At 38.8% G+C, this 20,858-nt stretch overlaps 1 protein-coding gene across 2 annotated transcripts in view; it reads right to left on the minus strand.

The window, feature by feature from the left end:
* Positions 1-12,500, minus strand: part of LOC133997421 (kelch-like protein 29) — a 215,909-nt gene extending 203,409 nt beyond the window's left edge. For both annotated transcript variants that reach the window (XM_062436992.1, XM_062436993.1), the window contains exon 1: positions 12,308-12,500. The gene's annotated coding sequence lies outside the window, so the exon portion shown is untranslated. The remainder of the gene's footprint in view (positions 1-12,307) is intronic.
* Between the last annotated feature and the right edge of the window lie 8,358 nt (positions 12,501-20,858).

The raw sequence follows: 20,858 nt of genomic DNA on the forward strand, positions 1-20,858 counted from the left end.
TGGAAGGAAACAAAAGAGGAGATTTAAATATCTAAAACAGGTGGTCACCATTTCTCCAACTCCAAAATTTTGTGATGTCAACAACCCAATCACGCTGTCAGTAGATGCCAGCTCAGAAGGCATCGGAGCAGTCGTACTGCAGGATGAACAGCCTGTAGCTTACGAGTCAGGGGCACTCACTGACTGTCAGCGCAGTTATGAACAAATTGGAAAAGAGCTTGTCATTGTCTATGGATGTGAGAAACTCCATCAGTATGCTTATGGAAAAGATACTCATGTTGAGAGTGACCACAAGCTGCTTTAGAGCATCTTTAAAAAGCCTCTAACTAAGCTCATACAAGTCTACAGAGGATGCTGCTTATGCTGCAAAGATACAGCCTGAAAGTCACCTATAAGCCGGGCAAAGAACTTCATATTGCAGGCACGTTAAGTCGAGCATTCCTCAAAGAGCAGAAAGAAGATCTGGTGGAGAAAGAATTAGATGTGAACATGATTACACCCCAGCTACTCATTTCAGAGGAAAAACTGCACAAGTTCAGAAAAGCAATACCAGAGGACCCTGAAATGCAGCTACTGAAAGACATTACATTAAGGGGATGGCTGAATGAAAGCAGTGCAGTACCAAAAGAATTTCAGCCCAATTGGACATTTAAGGATGGAATCGCCCACACATCTGGGCTGATGTTCAAAGCAGCAAAGCTCATTATTCCACATCAGCTGAGACAAGAAATGCTCAACAAAATCCAGGAGTCACACATAGGAATTGTTGAATGCAGAGAAAGAGCCAGAGACATTCTGTAGTGACCACATGTCTTAACACATTGAGGATATGGTATTTCAGTGTGCCATTTGTAATAAGAACAGGAAAAGCAATCCAAGAGCGCCATTACTCTTACACCCGATACCAGACAGACTGTGGGAGAAAGTAAGGACTGATCTCTTTCACTAAAGACGATCTAGTTTCTGCTATGTGTGGACTATTTCTCAAAGTTTTCAGAAATCACCATCATTAGCAGTATCAGAGGTTGAAAAAAAACAAAGATCAATGTTTGCAAGGCATGGCATTCCTGTTGTTGTCATCTTGGATAATGGTCCTCGGTATGACAGTGCTGAGTTCAAAGACTTTGCAGAAAGCTGGGAATTCAGGCCAAGTCAAACTGTCAAGCAGAAAAAAAAAATATATATTAAAAATCTGCTGAAAAAATAAGAGTGTAATAATGACAACCCCTACATTTCATAGACATAGTATCACAACGCACCATTGGAAATTGAAGGATTATCTCCAGCACAGGTTGTTGATAGGATGGTGGCTGAAAGATAACTTGGGCTGGATGGATATTGTATTGATATTATGATATGAGACTAGATATCATGTTAGATTTTGGATATTGTAAAATCCTGATTTTGTCCATCGGCCAACCTTACTGCCAACCTCAACCTCCAGGTACGCAGTTGAGAGAAAAGCTCTACTATTCGACAGGCAAACAAGGAGACCGTCTGACCTGCAAGTGGGAGAAAATGTAAAGGTGCAAAGAGGAGGGAAAGTCATGGCAGCCAACTGTGGTCCTGCACAAACACGAACAACCACTAACTTTTGTGGTCTGCACACCAGATGGGAGACTGTGAAGGAGAAACTGAAAGTATCTGCGGAAGACAGATGAGAAACCCTTCTACAAATAAACAGGAGGACATCTACCTGAACAAAGACTCACGGATGAGACTGTGACACAAGAAAGAAAAACTTGCCACACACACACACACACACACACACACACACACACACACACACACACACACACACACACACACACACACACACACACACACACACACACACACACACACACACACACACACACACACACACACACACACACACACACACACACACACACACACACAAAGTAAGACTACTTGTTAGATACAGAGAGTAAATTGAGAATATCCATATGACATTGATAGTATCTTGCTTTCCTGTTAAAGATATCATGGTTCAAGAGGTTTTGAGTTGCAAGGTAATCTAAGTGAAGGCTATATGCAAGTAGCAGTTTGCAAAATGTAAAGTGTGTGAATGGTAATTCTCATGTTTTGAAATAAGACATGTTTGCAGCAGTCAAGCTTAAGGAAATAAACAGGCCCTCATGTATGTAAAAAACAAAACAAAAAAAACATGTTTTCCTGCCTTTCCGGTACCTGTAGTTTTCTTCACAATTTCACTTGATTGTCAAGCCTCATCAATATAACAGATGAGGACGCTTAAGGGAAATTCTGATGAACATAAAAGTTAATTATACCCACTTGATCAGAATAAAAAGTACTTCTGGAACAAATCAGTTGTTACAATTTGACTTAATGCCGAATACGAGAAATCAAAAGAGTCTTATTTCCTTTGAAACTCTCATGTATCACCGCAGGATCCTTTGAGCAATGCGCCAGCAGGCTCTGATTATTTTGGTCAGTTAATAAATCATATCATTTATGTTTGCACAGGTTTAAATTGTGCAGGTACATTACTCCTTTTTTTTTTTTTAACCTGAAGGGATTCTGTCAAATATCATTAGAAAAAAAGGTAAAAAAGTTGAACAATCTGCTTTCCTTTAAACTAATATACTGATTATAGAGACAGTTCTCAGGATGGGCTGCAGAGTAGAACCATATGTCTCAGAGGCAAAGCAGGCAGGGAAACCTTTTCAAAGTGTTAAAAGTGAAATGTTATTGAACGCTCATTCATCATGTTTTGCTGACTCTACTTCCAAGTCACATACATCACGTCGAACTTAATAGTCTATAGAACATGGTTTTGACTGGGTTTTTCCTTTTAAGATGAAAAATGGTGGATGAAGGCATGTTTCTATATTCCTTTAAAAAAAAGAAAAAGAACGTCTGATTTCCATTGTGATGATTGTGCAAGAATGGAAACAGCTACCTTGCCAAATCTTTCTCGAGGGGATGATAAAAGACAGTAGCTCGCTGGTATAAAACCAGTTCTTTCCACCATCAGTTTATGGAGCTCAAACGTGTCTGCTGTTGCACAGAGGGTCTGAAAAAAAAATCTGACATATGGCTGATTGTGTAATGCTGCCAAAATAATGCTAGGTGAAATCTCAAGTTAGACAGTATCCAACAGTGCAAATATTTAAAGAAACTGTAATGAGCATTACACCTGAATACATAATGCTCTGCTGTCACCTTTCTTTTATCCCATTATAACATGATATTTCACATATTTCACAATATAAATACACAAAGCATTGGCTTAAAGTAATGGAAATTCAAAATTTTGTATCATATTATACTGAGCACTGTGGTAACTAAACCTGACAATTCCTTATTGTATATTTACTAGAGAAAGAGTTGAAACCCCGGAGGAAAAATGTTTACTTCGCCATGAAATTAGAGATGTTTTCCATTAACGCCACACAAAGCAAGATCATTAACTACCTCATTGACTTCTCCCTATGGATTTATATTTTGTCTTCTCTTGCAATAATTAACTAGTCGAATATCCATAAGGAGAAAACAGTTTGTGCCCAAAAAGTTACTGCGGAGTGATATTTAAAAGCAAAACTGCCACAGTAACATATAATTAATAATTAAACACTTCATAATAAGTGATAGAAAGCCCTGAAATTGAAAATCTCAGTCTTCTTTCATGATCTGGATTAATGTGAAATTATTTTAGGGATTTATTGCAGCGTTAACATATTGTTTAAGAAATTACTTTATTTATTTTGTCACCCTCTCTTATTCACAGGATGCACAGAAAAAAACAGTTGTAGCATGCCAATTATTGTAAACTTGTCAAAATGAGCCCTGGCAATAAATCACCTATGTAATTATCAATTGATTGAATCTGCTATCTAACTGTGAAAAACACTTGGAAGCATAATACATCAATTTTAATGGCATTTCTTAATCAGAATGCCCAGCAATCAGCAGAGACCAATTAGGGCCTGAGAGATAGAAACCCGCCATTAATAATCAAACTTGGCTGCCATCGCACTGGCTCTGTTCTCAAAAGGCTGCTAGAGCCATTGTTAAGAGGGCTATTCATTCAGGGTGCAGGTATTGTCTAAAAATTCAAGATTTGTAATGAGACTCGGAAAATAAATCAAGGGACTACTCTCAAAACTGCACTGAAACTTAGGGGAGCTTTGTGTTTGCCATATGTTTTAAATGACCACTGATTACGGAGTAACTACAGTTTAAAGATTTCTCTCATAAACTCAGAAGGCTCCTTTTCCAAGCGTTAATGAATTCAAGTCCACAGAGGGGGAATGGATATGCCCATCTTGCAAATGCTGCAAAATAGAAAGTCTACTCAGGAAAGCTATAAATTACAAAATAGCCCACAAGCACCAAGCAATGACAAAAGATATCTTCACAATGCCACCTTCAGCCACCAGTGTCTTAACACTATGGTTAGTTTTTATTGCAACCAAAATGTCTGTGTGTCTTTGAATACAAAAAAAACTGCAATACATAAAATATATGAGCTACACAGAGACCAAGCAGAAACATTGCCCTTCATGTCTTTCCAAACAGGAGTTTACTTCTCTCTGATTTTCACTGTTCATTTCCCTGGCTGCAGATATAAACTGCAATCACTTGACTTTCAAGTCCACTCCAATGAACTGTTAAGATGTAAAGCGAGGTTAAGTAACCAGGATTTCATTTGAGCAGAGGCAGCAGTACAAGCACTGTCCCTTTCTTTCTTTTACCTGTAAACACTAACAGAAGTAGTCCAATTTTTTACATTTACATGACCCACTGAGACTTTGTTTAAGCGAATGTGGCAACATGCAATTTTCATCATTCACCGAGTATCAATGGCAACTACTCAACCCCCATGACAGACAGCAAGAGAGCATTTTAGCAAACGGTCTGCAGCTAAAAACAGCTCGTTTTCATTTGATATTTGTCGCCAGATGTCGTGCAGTAATTACTATATACAATTAATGACCCTGGTCATTGTGCTGCAGGTATTTATACAGGGGAAATCTACTGCCAGCATGAATTAATCAAAGCTGGAGTACATGCATCATAGAATTAGGTGGCTGGGATGGGGCCAATATTTTATAAGCTGCTCTGGTCCTTGGAAGAATGCATCCATGCTAAGGCAAACAGGTTGTAAATAGGATGTTATTACTGATGCACATCACGCCTCCTGTGAACATATGATTTATGTATCCTCTTAACTCAAAAGCCACCTTTCGACTTGCACTGTTGGAGTATGCAAATCAGACATGGCTGTAAGTCGCTGTTATGTATACTTCCATTAACTGTGAACTATTTACATATTCATTCCTCTTTCATTCCTCCTGGAGATAAATAATTTAGAGTTTTACAGTTTCCTTGAAATGAAATACACGGCAGAGGAGGATAGGGAAGCAGTGATATCACTAAATAGAGGCAAACAAAAGCCAGATAGTTGCAGTTATTCTTTATAAATGTATAATGGTCATATAATGATTTCAGAGGAAATCCTGCTTGATATCACATATTTTCAAAAGACTTAATATGTTTTGTTTTCTTTAGAAAACCAAGACAAATGAAAAAAAAATAAGGCAGGAACACTCCACAGCACCATTACTGCAGCATGTAAACTATATACAGCTGTTATGTAGTAGCACCATTCAACTGACAGTAGCAAACCTCAAATTGTTGTATTATAATTTTTCATGGTTCTGAAAAGAAATGCGGGGGAAGGAATGAGTTCAAGTGACTTCAGTGACCGGTGAAATTTGTTTTCCTCTTGAAGTAATTTGAAGTCTGCTTTGCCTCAAGCAGACAGAGATGGTTTGAGCTTGACATTCCAACTCAAAACCTGTTCCAGCAAGCCTCTCTTTAAGCTTCGCTTCTCCTCAAGACAGATTCAATTATTCAATTTCAAATAAATTATTACATAATAAATCCTTGTCCTTCTGGAGGGCCAGTGTACTCTAAAATAATGTCTAGTATATACTGCATTTTTAACAGCATAAACATACCTGGAATAGATTGTATATTGTATTATAGATGTTTATAATAAGATAGTAAAATACACCTTATTAAAATGACTAAGGTTCATAAAAGAGACGCCAGGGGAGCTGTGGCTGTCAAATAGCCGCAGAGCAGGAATACTCCAGTAGCCAGGCTTAATGGGAGTCTGCATAAACAACAAAACATGTCAGTAGTTGTGGCAGCAGCGATGAGCTACAAGATGGGAAACATTTTCCATGTCCACCTCCTTCCCATCTCTTGCCTGTCTGTGGAGCAAACCTGCAGTGTCAACATATGGGGCTAACAGGCTTAACCTGCCCCCCATGGAGCCACTCACCACAGCAGCCTCACAGACTGCAGGGGCCCTGAGATGAAGCCTCACAGGCCCGAGTCCAAACCAAATCCTCACCCCCTGTCCTCAAACATGTCAAGTGAATTTAAGCTGTTCGTGTGGGTATTAAAATTATGGTAATGGCATCAATTTTTCTCAGATAGGTTAACTGGATTTTTTTTTTTGTGTGTGTGTGTGTGCAGAAACCAAATATTTCCAAACACTGCATGAAATGACACTGGGTTAAAGCTATGGGTGAATCTGGAATTGGGTCCTTATTGGGTAAGTATGGCCCTTGGCCCTGGCTGTTAAAGCCAGCATGCTTCCTCAAGGCCTAATGAGTCCCAGCATTTTGTTGGGCAGCGCAGCTTGGCTTTGCTTCCTGCAAAGCATAGCTCATAGACTTCACAGAAAATATTAAGGCCAAAATAACAATTGACATGTGTTAATGCACAAAACTCAGATATAGCATAGATGGAAGACTATGCACTTTATCAAGGCTGTTATCTATGGCCATTCCTGCTTTTATTAATAGGCAATAGGCATTTTCTTCAGGTAAAACAAATGAAAACCAACGTTAAAGACAAACCAGCTAAAACTCTTTATAACTCCATTATTTACTAATATATTTAAATATGATTTATGTTATGCATTTTATATTAAGACACTTCTGATATATGTACACAAATTGCATCTATTTTATACAGTAATTCATTTTTTTTTAAGTAATATTTTATAATCCAACATCAATAGCTACATATAATTTAACAATTTAACGTTTTGAATTAAAAAACTAATTTTGAATGGGAGAAACTAACAATTGAAAGTCAGCTTCCAACACAGATCTCCATAGATGGAAGAGGCTCACGGCTTAGTGCATTTTGAGACCATTTGGGTCTCTGAACAGTAAAAATGCTGGCTTTTTAGAAATGTGATACCAGCATCACCATCAGCAACTGTGTTCAAGAGGGCAGCTGAAGAGGCTGCCTTGCATAGTTCACTGATCTCTAAAGAGCTCGAGAAGTGCTGCATTTGCTCGTGGCCTTTTGCCCTGTGTACATTAGCGAGTATATTATGTTTTGTAATAGCCCGCAATGTCAAATATTACACAGCATATTCAACCAAAGACCTCACTGCTGCTGAAACCCAATAAGTGAAGCATAAAGGCTACAGTGGGAATAAAAAAATGAGTCACTGCTACACTGTTACAATATACCATTCACCGTAGAAAAAAAAAACGTGGACAAATGCATCTGTGCTGTCCTTGCACAAAAAGTAACATCTTTCACTACTGAAAGGTAAAACTTGCTTTTCTCTCACTTATTGTTGCACTGCAGAGAAAACACCAGCATCTACAGAATTTGTCCAGCCATGTTTATCAGTAGCTTGTTGTTAAACTAACTGGCTACAGAAATTACATTTGAAATTAATATTAATAGAAACTGCAAACTGCACAGTTACAATTTATTTGCAAGTGTTAATTTGAAAACATGTGATGGCAAACAAAAAAAAACGATTGCCTCAATCTGCTTCGTCTTTGAAGGAAATTACATCTTATCCTCCTCCTTTCAAAACTCCATCATCTTGATATCACAGCTGCACACGGACAACCAATTCAAGACACTATCAAGCCCATTACCTTTGATACGCTAATAAGCACGGCCACACATCCTGAAACCCACCATGATTAATGAGAGACTGCATCTTCTAAAATGACTGAGTTAAACAGAGCTTGCCTCACTGCCTCTTCAGAGCAATTAACGGACGGCAGGCCACGGGTGAAGCGTGGATGCGGCTGTTGTTGTCTCCAACAGGTACAGATAATTTAAGTTTGCTCCTGCTGTCATTTAACTGCTGCTCTCGCCACTTCAGCATGACGACTTGATAAGAGTAAAAAAAAAAGAAAAAGAAAAAAGATGCTGCCACCTTGATAAGCATGCTGCACTCAGCTACCTGTGTGCACCACTTATGTGGATGAAGCAATTTAGCTATGATGGGCTGTATTTCTTAATGCGATGCTTACAGAGAGAATTCAAATGACAGTTTCAAATGTAACAAAAACAAGCACGAGTAAAGAGCATTGTGTATTGGTTAGAGTGAAACGGTATGCTTTGTCTGAGAACGGGGTTATACTGGAATGCATCACTTGGCAGTTGAAGCCATATAATGTGCCACAAGAATTCGGTCACCATTAGCCTTTCAGAGATGTTACGGCTAGTAAATAATTTTAACTGTGTGGTCAGAAATCACACTTCAAAACAGAAGAAGTCTCTCTTGCTAATCTTAGGTCATTTGTGATAATTAACTAGAGTGGGTCAACCCATATTATCAGCCGATATTGATCGATGATATCAAATAAGCTGCAAATGCTCCTATTCGCTTCATATTAATGCAACATCATACACTCCAGGTTCAAGAGATGCTCATACTCTAGCACAATCTAAAAATTAAACAAAAAAAAATTCAAAATGATTTCTAAAAAAAAAAAAAATTACATTTCCACAAAGCGAAATGTGAGATTAAAGTTATATAAAAGTAATTCTACATTTTTTTTTTTAAATATATACAAGCTGTGAATTATTAATTTTCAAGAAAGCAACTTGATCATTTTAAAGGTCCTATATGTAGGAATCAGAAATTATTTCTCATTAGTGACACTAGTGGCTGTTAAGTAAGTTGCAGTCAAAATCCTGTTTTTCGGGCGTGTAAGTGATGTCTTTCCCCTCACTTACACTTCTCTTAATAACATAAAAGATCTCTATCGTTGTGTTTGGCACTGTGTTACAGCAAAACATCTGTCACTCCCCAGTCAGCCCCCCCCCCATCCCCTGTACGTGCACTCACTCACACACAAAGCTGCGGCCAGGGAGCAACACGCTGCAGTTTTGTTGTGAAGTGTGTGCTTATTATCACCTTTGGACTACCAACAGAAAAAAACAAAGAGGGGTAAGCTATGTTATGCTGTCGTTCTGGAGCTTGTTTTCTGCTCCTTTGTTGAGGAAATAATGTTCTTTTAGCTGCGTGTGCTCGGGAGTGGGCGACTTGTCATTGCAGGGGTGTTTTGTTGTGAAATGTGTTGTGGTCGACAGAGGCAGCTAGCTGTCTCATTAGCTGCACAGCTAATGTCTGCAGGGCGTTTCTGGTCGGATAACACTGTTTTTGTTATGTCGTTATGCTGGTCGTTTGTTGATGTTAGCGGGAGAGAGGTAAGGCACTCTGGGGTGTAAAACAAACTTCCTTCCAACATCCTTAAATTTTTGAGGAAAAACCGGCCCAGGTCCTTCATATTATATATATATATTCATATCAGTTCACAGGCTTTTACAGACAAACGAGAAAGTCAAGGAATTTTAATTGTAACGTTACAACCCGTTCCCTCATTGGCGATACAAAAACAATACATGTAAATTTCTTCACAATTCTTACATATAGTACCTTTAATATTTAAATTATTTTACCAATGTCTTTGTTCCCTATCTGTCGCTACAGATTATTAAATTAATTAATTATTTTTTCCCGCTCAATCAATTGAAAATTTCCTATACAAAATTACAAAAAACAGCTTCTACTGTGCATACTCAGATTGCACACTTAATTCAAATGGAGTGTGATTTACTAATGTATGGAAGCTGATCTTTGTATCTACACTCTGTATGATCACCATATTTCCGGCAGCTAACTAAGTATTTCAGTCAATAACTACAAGAGCTTTCCTCATGCTCATTAATTTTGTTTTTGCTCAGTCATTTTAAATTGATCTTGACCACTGCAGTTGCATTACAGGTAAACTAAACACAGAATAAATCCAACACTTTTTAAACTTAAGGGAAAAATGGAGTCCATCATCTAGTAAAAGCATAAAAACATGCACAATTGGTCTTCATTTTGATTGGGGGCAGGCTGGTTCAGATTGGTCTTGTAATATCCACTGCTCAACTGGAAGTGTAATTGCCGGCTATAGTCACACATTTATATTTTGCTTTGGTGAGCCAGTGCAGATAAACAGAAGCATTATGTGTCATTCTTTAAAAATAAATAAATAAATTTAAAAAAGGAGACAGTGGAAATGGCTCCATCTCATCTGGGCTGCCGCCTTGCACAGCCGAGGCACCATTATGTTTATGTGACTGCTGTTACACGGAAAACACTCGGGGCCTGGCTTTCCGTGGTCATGTTTGTAGAGAAGCCTGGCACAGCTTCTGCTCTCTGGACTCCTTTTAAACTACAGTACATCACCAGAGGCAAAACCAGTGGATCAAAATTCACCCAAGTGCAAGAATATGGAGCATTTCATCTGTCCTACCTCCTTCTTCTGTCTGCTATGAAAGCCTGCTTTTCTGGAAAATGAGGAGGAATTTAAAAAGAAAGAAAAACGGCCTCAAGCGACAGTATTGTAATTTGCTGACCATAACAACAGGAATCGTTTTTCACTTGGCCTTTAATAATAGGATAAATGTCTCGGGGTTATTTCTAAATGAATTCCTCAGGCCAAATCGGGTCCCCGGGCCAAAGCAAATCATGTTTGATATAGAAGGATTATCCGTGATTGGGTTTATTGCAAAGAAGCTTGTGACAAACTAGAGAAACCACAATACTTCCACAGAGGTGAGTCTTGCCTGTCAATAAGGCTATGTAGCTCAACACACACTCACACACACCTCTCTATATTGCTGCTGATGCTGCTGCGTTATCATCCACCTACAGTGACTGGTTACTCTAAATATGCAGAAGCAATTCTCTGTCATACACGGCAGATGAGGCGAGAAGACCCTGCTAAATGGCCCCAGCTTTGAGGCAAAAGCATTGTCTTACCTTATCGAGTGCAGAGCTGCTCAGAGAGGACTAGGACTAAAGCCCTTAATCCCCGCCTTGATTCACAATAGCCTGCTAGGTTTTCAAATGTCATCAGTGGGGAAGTGTGTCCTGCTCTTTCCCCACATGTTCGGTGTTAATACAATAACAACACCAGGGTACATCCATTTAAGAATATAAGATAAGGGGGGCTGTACACCTATTTATCTTTATAAAAATAGCCGCTGCATCTAAACAGGCAGGGGAATATATAATAAATAATGCTAAATATGAACTACAGATTAGATGTAATTGGGATCGGCATCCTCCATATGTTCAGCCAAATAAAAACAGTGCTTGTCATAGGAAGAGTGGCAGCGGATATCTTAATAGGTGGATTCATCAGTAACTTGAAGAGTGCCCCTCACCACCGGTGCTCTACTTCACAGTCAAGGGTGCACTGTAACAACACATGGGACGTGTGATGAGTAATGCTTTGTTGCCTGGAGGATGAGTCTTACGCTGTGTAGGCTACAAGTAATATACATCTAATAGGATTTTATAAATACACTAACAGGCATGGCAGCGTGCACAAGTACAAACAATAAGGACAATACAGCCGTAGAGTGCGGTTCAAATATAATTGGTGCACTTTGGATATTTATGGAATTGTTTATTTTGGGAAAGTATAAATACAAACATATGTTAATATTAGCGTACCAATTGCTTTATTTTGCGTGATAATTTACTCACCATTAAAGGTTTTATGGCATAAACAATAGTTTGTAAAACTGTTACACTGATCGTACAATTAAAGGGTGTTTTTCAATGTTTTTTATAAGAATTTAGCTGCGACTGTCACCAGCTGTTAGTCCCAGGTTGCTGAGCTTTTAACCGGTCGTTACTGTACTACTCATGAATAGTATTTGCTTAAACTAACCTGTTCGGTTTCTGTCAAAAGGTTTGAGATGAGAAGTTATTTCCCTCATGCAGGAGCGCTTGCGCACAACGTGCGCGTCGCAAACACCATTTGGTAGGCTATGGTCCTCCGCTAAGGGGTAGCAGTGAAACTGATGATACTCCTCTCATTCATTCGTGATAGGACAAGTGCCCGTGTGCCGTTTAAACTCCTGCCTGACACAAAGCACGTCAAAATTAAGCCTGCAAAGAGTCAGCGTGGCGACTGTTTCAATGAGCGCTTACCTCCCGGCCGCTGACTGCTCCTGTCCCCCGGCGTTTGTCCTTGTTTCGCTACGGCGCTGCTTATGTATGAATGCTGTCTTTATCCCGCAAAGACTGCTGTTGCATTTTACAGCAAGAGGAACAACACTGTGCACTGGTGGCGGCTGTGTGCTGGTCGGTCAGTGGCCTGTCTGTGCTCCCCTCTGCACGTCACCAAGTGGAGTGGACAGGACTTGGCAGACGCGTCTATCTGTGCTCGCTGCGCGGCGGCGGATCTGGGATGTAAGCGACTGCTTGGAGGGACTGGCACACCGTGTGGCCACTTTACTCCTGATGCTGCTCCTCCCCTTTCACTTTGCTTTCCTCACACAAGCCCTACAGCGCCTCCCACCCGCCACTGTGCGCAACTGCATGTACCTGCTGCGCTGTATTCACACTGAAGCATTAGTATTGGCAATCCAGCCGTTCTCAAAAGAGAGTCTTGGGTTCATCAGGTCCACATTTGGTGACATTTGTATTCATTCTCTAGATGTACAAGGAGAGAATGTGTAACTATGCAACTGTTATTGAACACCCTCTTGCAGTAAAAAAAAAAAAAAAAAAAAACGATTTCAATAGGCTATGAAAAAGGGCTCCAGAAAACATTTTCACAAGGCTTTCAACTGGTCAAAATTTCCCCAAAAAGAGCTCTACCACAGGTTTTTTTCATTGATGAGCACTGCTACTTTTTCATCATACCTGTTAGTTAAGTGCTGGTAATTGCAATCACTTTGATCCTGATTGTAAATCAGCCCCTGATTAGATGGCTCGAATGAAAATCAACAGGGCCCTCTCTAGCTGGATCCAAATCATCTTAAAATCAATGCTGTTTTTGCTTTCCAGGCCTCTTTTCCCGGAACCCAATGAGGAATGAGATGTGGTCAAGCCAAGATGTGAAAGAAGAATAATGAAGTTAGAAAAAGGGCTGTGCCATTAAGAGAGTCCACTTATACAATTGGTTGTTCAACTGTGGCATCAGAGAAAAATACCTGAATTATGCACTCTTTTAAATATTGTCTTGGCAAGCAATTTTGTTTTGACATAGCCACATGATCCTCTGCATCTTTCATGAATGGTGATGTGGAAAACAAGACCTGAGGGCCCTTTTTTAAAACATTTAGACAGTTCGACCAGCTCTTATCTGGGCTGCATCTTAGATACTGGTGCGTCAATTGACTCAGTCAAGAACCCTGTAATCCAAAGATTTTTGTCTGGGTTGGAGTTTTAAATACTGTCCACTTCTTACAACCCCCTCTAAAGCATTCCATTTGATGCTTAACAGGACTCTTTTTGCTTACCTGACAGCTCATCACCCTATCAGTGAAACATGAATGCAGAATCCATTAGTCCATTGGTTTATTTTGTTACATTCCTGTACAGCCCCTGCATATCCTTAGTACACCCACACAGGTGTTGTCACTTATTTTTGCTTGATAAGACCTCCTCTCATAACTGTGTGGGCGTGTACATTGTGTTTGATTGACATCTCTATCAATTCCACGTTAGCAGAGGACAACTTTATTGTTCATATTAGTGGATAGAGTTTGGCAACATCATGTAATGTCTTGTATAGTGCCACTCCTTCAACCAGCAAGGGTCTAATGAGAATAGGCCAATAGGCCTTTTTATGAAAACTTTATTACAGACTTTTCACAGTAGGAAAATCACAGGTATAAATAATAAAATTGATAATGGCTCAATTCCAATTAGCTGCCTCAGTCTCAGAGTCCTGGCATTGTGTATGCTGGCTCTCTGTCACACTGCCATGGCTTATTGGGACACTTGAATTGAACACACTAGAGTCCTCATTAATGTTATTAGTAACACCTCAGTTTCTCCTACTCCAAATCAAAATGTCTGCTGTGAAGAAGCCCTGTGTAATGATTCTAATTATTGGAGAAACAAAACAGTCAGTTGGTAGCAAAGCATATCTGATCTTGAGTTCCTTTTTTATCACATGCAACAAGCATCACGTTTCAACTAATGACCCGATTCTCCCCACTGTTGTAACACTTGGCAAACGCATCCCAGAAAGTAGGAGCAGGTTCAGTAACAGCTCATGGATGCTTTTCAGTACACAGCATCGGGTATTACTTCCTAATTCTTACTTCCTTCAGCTACTGCATTACAATTGCATTACCACTCTTTTGATGATTTATCCCTAATCAGGTTCTGCAGGGGAAAGAATACCCCCAGTGTTACAAATCCTATTCTTATAAGACACTCTTGACATAGTGATATCATCTAGTAAGAGAATACAGACTGTTTGACACACATATAGAAAGTGTGTGACTATCATTAAATCACCACTAATTCAGACTAGTTTTGAAATTTAGGCTGTACTGTATTTTAGAAAATGCAAAACAATGCTTTAAAAACACTCGCTCTTAGCAGTGTATAAATATCATGTTCACCAGTATACAAGTTAATCTATGCACTCCAAAATGCTTGGGTAAAATACTTGAGTGCACTCCACTCCTGAGACATCCAGCGTTGCATCAAAATGTCACACTTGGCAGAATAGATAGTGGGCCTTATCAGGGGTCAAATTCTATTTTGCAGTCATTTCAGAAGTGTTTCAGCTGTGCCTTTCAGCCATGGCAGCATGTGAGATGGTGTGCAACGGTGTGTACTAATTTTGTGTCGAGCACAGTGAGCCAGCAGGTGCTATGTTGAATAAAAAAAAATTAAAAAAGACTTTTACATTATACAAATATAAGACCGTTATCTGATATTTTGGAGTGCTCTCCCAGAAGAAAATTAGTATTATGCTCAATGATGTAGCAAGCTCCGCGGGAACATTTGATGATAGGCTTACATTTAATAGTATGACTCAGAAATCAGGAAGATAAAAAATAGGAATGAGGAGGGTGGTGCAGTACAACTCCGCAGTTAATGGCAACCCATACAAAGTCTGTAAGACGCAAGGAACAACAATGGGCCATTGTGATTTGATAATTAACAAAATTGTAGTGTGTCTGTATCTGCACTGACAGCAAAGAGATAACCTAAGACTGTTTTGCAATATTAAACATTTTATATTAGGACACAACAGGATTTACATGATTATTTTAAAAGGGCAAAAGTAATTTAAGTATTTTTTATGTCTGTGTTGAATTTAAGGAGAAAAAACAGTAAATAGACAAACTTACGAAAAGGTTCCAAGAAGTTATGATATTAATTAAAAATGAAACTGGAAGCTGCATTTATGTAGGTGTGTTGAAACTTGTTTTGTTTATCTTTCACAGGTTACCAAGCCTTTACTACAGTGCCAGTTTTTCTTCAGGGCACTTTGTTACTCATGCCCTTTACTACAGTATTTTAGTCTGTAAACAACAGTAATTGGGCTCAAGGGGCAGCGCGCAAAAACAACTATGTGTTTAACTGTCATTTCATCTTGCTGTTCAGGGATGTATTTTCTGTATAATAGAAAAGACACAGGAAAAAAAATCTATAGAATTAGTTCGATTGAAAAAATAAAAAATAAGTTTATGTCTACTAGAGTTTTTAAAAAGAGTTTTAAAGGAGTCTGACAACTACAATGACTTTGTGTTAAAACTAGTAAAACCAGAGAACCTGTTCTTTTCTCGGCTGATGTCCTCATTCACTTCCACAGACAATCGATCAGCTTTTATGTATCTATTATTTATCTCAGGCTATATATCATCCTGGTTGCACTTTGACACCAGTGCCACTTCTCATACCAGCTGTGCCAGGGTCACCTCACTGTATGTATCAGTGTATGTCATTGTCAAACAGTGTAGCTTGTTTGCAACTTTTCTGTGATTCTAGTAGTTTGTAATATTGGTGTAAAAAGGGTGTGAAATAAAATTAAGGATGTTGTAGGCTTCCCACATGCAGGTCAATATATGAACTCCAGATCAGGGGAAGCAGAGATTTTAACAGATAATTGAAAGCCTTGCATATATAAGCTTCATGATAATCTAAACACCCAGATTTATTATATGAAATTATATTTTCATCAAAGGATGGCGCATATGTTTATCCTCATGTTGATAAGAAATAAAAAAGGAAAATCATTCATTGTCATTATTTTTACTGTCCGTGTGGAAATTATGTTCTTCATAGTCAATTTTACAAGCTTTGCAAATAGCGTATACTTTAGTCGAGTTGATTAAGTATAAAAGAGGACCCATCCCTGTGTGGGAGACTCATGTTGGCTGTGTTGTTTTAAGTAGAACTACAGAAAAGGGTGAGTCAACACATTTATCCTATTAGAAGGAAATGAAGCAGACAGTGAGTCTGTGTATCCATTATGGAAATCCATATCTGTCTGGAAATAAAACAGCATAAGTTCAGTCTCTGAATGACTACTTCCTTGCAAATTATGATGTGAGCACCAAGAACTGAGCTTTTTTTTTTTAAATGTTAAATTTAATTTTTTTAATCAGTTGCTATGCTTCTCGGATCAGCCTTGGTAAATCAATGCATGTTAGCATCCTGAACAAGGCACATTTGGGCATCTTCAGAAAAAGATTTGCAGCAAAAAACACACATTTGGTGAAACAAAATTTATATTCAGGATAACTCCTGTGAAGAAGAGTGGAGCAGCAATGCCAAGTTTTCAGATATGCAAATGTTGTTAAAGGAGGGCCTTTGGGTGGAAGTACTTGGCCAGCATTAAATCATAATGACATTTATGCTGCTCAGCCCCTGAAACTATCAAAGTATTTTATTGTCTTGTCTTTGTTTAACAGATTTTTTGATGTAAAATATTTATACTGTCTAACAGGTTGGTTCTTCCTTCTTTGAGCTTGTCAGTGACTACAGGAGATTACAACATGGTTGAACAGCTGCTATTGTTGCAGTGATGTTGAAGTGGTGTTTTATTTGGATGGAATGTGAATTAAATTGCCAGTATAATGACAATAACCCTGTAAATTGATCACAATGTATCTTAATGGTGTAAAGAGCAACTAGCAATTGTATTGTTACATTCCTTCTCCACCATAGATGCCTGGAAACCAAAACAATTAACAGGACTATTTCTGTAGAGATGACCACAAACTCACACTCTTACTGCCGCAGATGGCAAAAGGCTCTCTTCCAATTAACAAGTCTAATTACATCGCAACTCTGCAGAGTTGTCTGGCGTTCATTTTGTCTGATTGTGGGTGCGGTGTGCGTGTGTGCGTGTGTGTGTACAAGTGTTTATCAGAGAGTGTGAATTTAAAAACACAGCCGAATAATAAGAGGGGTCAAAGGACAAAATGTTATTTCTTACTTGGCTTTGTAATTTGCACAAAGAAGACTCAACTAAAACTGAAACTCTTAACAGGCTTCAGTGTGCGTTTGAATCATTTTTGGGCCACAGCAGGTAACTGTTTTCAGCTCAGATACCACTTCTTCCCGATTTAGGAAAATGTGTGATGAGTTAGGTGACAGCAATTGTTTCTTTCCATTCATGAAATGTATTTATTTTGATCAAATTAAGGCTACACAGGTAGCATGGTTTATCACGTCACACATTTGGCTGTTTAACTATGGGTTTGGACTGATCAGGCTTGCATTTTTAATGGGTATACCAAATTTTACTGATGTACAGTAATAACCATCAGCCATTTGCTGGCATGCAGGATGTAAGCCTAACATCTCCCGACTACCTTACTGAAAAGGTAAACTAAGCCTGAACAAAAACTAGACACTGCACACTTCAGGGGTTTTATCTAAAATGAGTCCATGTTGTTTTCTCCTTTCTCACTCTTCTCTTGTACCTCAGTAAGGCACAAAACAACCTGTTTCACCCAATTATCTCTCCCACAGGGCACAGTCAGGCAATTTGGCTCAGTCAAGACTCTGATTCATTGAGCCAGATGATTTAAAGCTTTTGGGGGCCACAAGTCAGCCCACCAGGACTGAAACTGCTCTGTGATTCTCAGTTGATATTTAGCAGCGCATGTTGCTCCACTAAAACTTGCAGAGATGTAAATAGCTTGTTATTTCATGTGTTATTGTCGCTCTCTGAAAAACATTTGAGAACAATAAGATGAGTATGTAATGTGTTTTTATACATTTTATACAACATGAAGTAACATAACTAACCCATACTGACATTTGAATGCATCTACAAAGTGCAGTTGATGAGGCTGACATAATCTCTTAGTAACCAACAAAGATGATCTGCAGAGAGGCAAACACAATGTCCTTGACAAACATAGAGGTAATTATCACAAACATTAGGCCCCATAAATCTGATAATTGCATACATGCCTGGGGTCTTCAGAGAACTGCAACTCCAATTACTGTATGAGGTTTAGTATTCAGTCAAATAAAAAGTCAATGCTTCATCTTACTCCTGCAGTCAATATGAAGTTGTCCTTGTACGAGTGGCGCCTATACCAACCACAGATGTCAGGGCCAATGAAACAGTCCACTGTGGCTTTATTGCTGTGTTAAGCCATTTGTGTGGGAAAATGACAAATGAACCAAAGAAATACCTTCTGTAAAGTGTGAAAATATTGTGTGATCTCCCTTCTGCTCCAACCAACCTCGCCTATAAACACCGCTTAAAGCTATTAATGGTTGATCAATGCGTCAAGTCACTCTGGATTGTTGTAATTAGAAAACAATGCCCCAAAAAGCTATTTTAAGTCATGCACTATCAGTGAGAAAAGCAACAGAGAGGATAATTGGGTATTGACAAAAGAGTGTGAAAAGCAAAGACAGCATGCGAGACCACTCTCCAATTTACTCTGTCATCTTGAGGCTCTGATTATGCTGTTTACTGACCAGATAATGGGGGCAACGTTTGACAAAAACAAACATTTTAGGGCGAACCTTCGAATATGAGCAACTTGCATAAAAATATTCCGAACACTTAATTGGGATGATGCTTCCCTAGTTCCTGCAACTGTTTGTGAGGCCTGACACACTCATTACTTCCTGGCTCCCTGGAGTTTAATGTACTGTTATTCACTGGGCTGAACAATTTTTAAAAGCATAGGAGTTTTTCATGCTTTCTGGGGTGTAAACTGATACTAAACATCTTGTTAAGAGCTAATTACCAGATTAGCGTAATCAAGGTTTGTGCTTTCTGCTACATATGAATTTTAGGGACATTGATCAATTCATGTTCTTTTAGTTTGGAATAAGATTGATAGACGAGGTGGTTAAGCTTGTAAACAACAGATTATGTAATGCAGGAAGAAAATGCACAGTTTCAGGTGGGATTTGAACCCTAGCAGTTCTCAGCAATGTTTATGGCATGCAAATGAAGTTTGCTATTAACAACTTCCATCCAAAAACTCTGTTGCTGAGCGCCATCTAGTGTTGAAAACATTTTTTTTTTTTTTATGTTTTATTTTTCCCAGCACTGTAGTTGTGTGTCTATTTAATACTCTGTGTTTAATGTGCTACTGTGTTTTTGAGATGCATGATTTGGAAGAGGTCTGTGTATATATATATATATATATATATATATATATATATATATATATATATATATATATATATATATATATATATATATATATATATATATATATATATATATATATATATATATATACAGACCTATTAAAGTCAGACCTTTTGAGTGGAAGAAAATTGTTAATGCTCTAGAACACTGGATTAAAAGTTATGCACTCATGCAAGAATAAAGCTTTCTAGTTCACATATGACTCATATATCCACCTGACTGCGTCCCAGGCTCCTCGTCGTCTCCGTTGCTCAGTGGGTTTAGTTACCCGGAGCCAGTCAGCAGAAGCCTCATGGCTGGATGGAAGACAACAGAGGCCATCTGTTGTCTGTGTGTTTTCTTTGGTGCCCTGCCACAAAACTCAGCCAGAACACCCAAGGGTACCCATGTGCACTGCGCTGCGCCTGGGGACCAGCTCACTGAAGCACCTTTATAGCCTACTGGCCTCATTGGGGGACGCCTGTATTCTGCCAAAGCCCAAACACAATCGCAGCGGTGTTTGAAAAGGGCCTTGTTGTAGCAGGATCGTTACACAACCATGCCATTAACCTTAATTGGAGCAGCTTGGTGGAACACAGAAAAACTTTCAGAGCTCTGAGACAGTGATGTTGTTCCCCTGAGTTACATAAAATCGAAACTGATCTCAGGCTGAGTTAATTGAATTGCAAAATACTTATATTCCTGCTTAAGAGCTGAGGAGTAAGTGAGAAGTAAGTGCTATACAGCAAGACATCATTATCTTTCTTCTCTTGACAGACTGCCAAGGCCATTACATAACAGAAAGCTACATAATTTGGTGTGACAAAGCTATTCCCCGTTCCCCTTATTTCTAAGAAAACATAATGACACCACTGGGTTAATTTCCATATTGGTTGTGATTGGGTGTGGGCCAGGAAACACACACTTAAGAATATACATTAAGGGACAAGGGGAAAGTTCTCATTAAAACTTAAAACTCCTAGTTTGTTTGTTTATTCACCTGTTAACGATACTAATTTAGCTTCAAGGCTGAGTAAACATCTTGATATGAACTTACCCTACAGCACAGTTCCTGTAACACTGAGAGAAAGGTGACTGTTTTGAGAGCTGTCTGCT

The sequence above is a fragment of the Scomber scombrus genome, chromosome 17 (genome assembly GCF_963691925.1).
Source record: "Scomber scombrus chromosome 17, fScoSco1.1, whole genome shotgun sequence".
NCBI lineage: Eukaryota > Metazoa > Chordata > Actinopteri > Scombriformes > Scombridae > Scomber > Scomber scombrus.